This window comes from Arachis duranensis, chromosome 10 (genome assembly GCF_000817695.3).
Source record: "Arachis duranensis cultivar V14167 chromosome 10, aradu.V14167.gnm2.J7QH, whole genome shotgun sequence".
Lineage (NCBI taxonomy): Eukaryota > Viridiplantae > Streptophyta > Magnoliopsida > Fabales > Fabaceae > Arachis > Arachis duranensis.
Genome location: NC_029781.3, coordinates 46697160 through 46699063, shown reverse-complemented (window position 1 = coordinate 46699063; position 1904 = coordinate 46697160).

Sequence of the window (1904 nt, the reverse complement as noted above, 5' to 3'; positions counted from 1 at the left end):
TGATGATTTGTTGAAGTCTGGCTGGTTGTGAAACCATGTCTAATCTTTTGGACCGAGGTTTCAACTTATCATCACAAGAGCTTGTTGATTTCTATCAATTTTGTTGTTGTGAGAAATGATCTGCTAAAGCTTGGCTGGCCATTGGCCATGTCTAGCGTTTTAGACCGGAGCTTTCACTGAAAGCTTGGCTGGCTGTGAAGCCATATCTAATTCCTGGACCGGAGTCTTAGACTAGCATTGCAATGATTCCTGGAATTCTCATTAAGAATTTTGAACCCTTGTTTTTCTTTTCCACTCAATTTTCGAAAAAGCACAAAAAAATTTATAAACCTTAAAATAAAAAATATTTTTATGTTTCTTGTTTGAGTCTAGTGTCTAATTTTAAGTTTGGTGTCAATTGCATGTCTTTATTCTTCTAATTTTCGAAAATTACATGCATTATGTTCTTCATTGATCTTCAAGTTGTTCTTGATGATTTCTTTGCTCTGATCTTTAAATTCTCTTATCTTGAGTGTTTTGTTGTTTCTCATATGCATTCTCAATTTGTTAGTGTCAATAGTATACAAACTTCTAAGTTTGGTGTCTTGTATGCGTTGTTTATTTGATCTTAGTGGCATTTTGTTTATTCCTCATAATTAAAAATTCAAAAAAAAATTTAATTCGTGCCTTTTCAATTCAATAATATAGAGAATTGAAGATTCAGAACATGCAGCAGAGGAATTACATAGAAAAAGCTGGGCGTTCAAAATGCCCAGTGAAGAAGAAAAACTGGCGTTTAAACGCCAGCCAGGGTACCTGGCTGGGCATTTAACGCCCAAAAGGGTAGCATTTTGGGCGTTAAACCATTCTGGGCGTTTAACGCCAAGATGATACAAGGGGGAAGATTTTGTTTTTAATTCAAATTTTTTTCAAGTTTTCATAATTTTTCAAAATCAAATCTTTTTCAAACCATATCTTTTCAATCATATATTTTCAAAATCAATTTCTTTCCATTCTCAAAAATACTTGCCTACAATTAATGATTTTATTCAACATTTCAAGTATGTTGCCTTTTCTGTTAAGAAAGGTTTAATGTTTGAATCATATCCTTTAAATTTCTTGTTAGCCAAGTCATTAATTTTAAAAATCAAATCTTTTTAAATTGTTTCTCAATCATATCTTTTCAATCATATCTTTTTAAAATCATAGCTCTTCAATCATATCTTCTTAATCACATCTTTTTCCAAATAATTTTATATTTTTTATTTCTAATTTCAAAATTTTTTTCAAAAATCACTTTATTTCTTTCCCAACTTTAATTTTCGAAAATCATTCTTCAATTTTTCAAAATTTCTTCAAAATCTTTTAATTTATTTTCGAAAATTCCTCCCCTCTTCTCACATCCTTCTATTTAAGGACTAACACTCCTCCACTATCAACAATTCGAACTCTATCTCTCTTGATAAGTTCGAATTCTTCTTATTCTACCTCCTCCTTCTATTCTTCTTTTCCTCTGACATCTCTCTATACTGTGACATAGAGGATTCCATATTTTCTTGTTCTCTTCTCTTTCATATGAGCAGGAGGAAAGACAAAAGCATTCTTGTTGAGGTTGACCCTGAACTTGAAAGGACCTTGAAGTGAAAGCTAAGAGAAGCTAAAGCACTACTCTCTGTAGAGGACCTAACAAAAATCTTCAAACAAGAAGAAGACATGGCAGCCGAAAACAACAACAATGCCAACAATGCAAGGAAGGTGCTGGGTGACTTTACTGCACCTACTCCCGACTTCTATGGGAGAAGCATCTTTATCCCTGCCATTGGAGCAAACAACTTTGAGCTTAAGTCTCAATTAGTTTCTCTAATGCAACAGAATTGTAAGTTCCATGGACTTCCATTGGAAGATCCTCATCAGTTTTTAGCTGA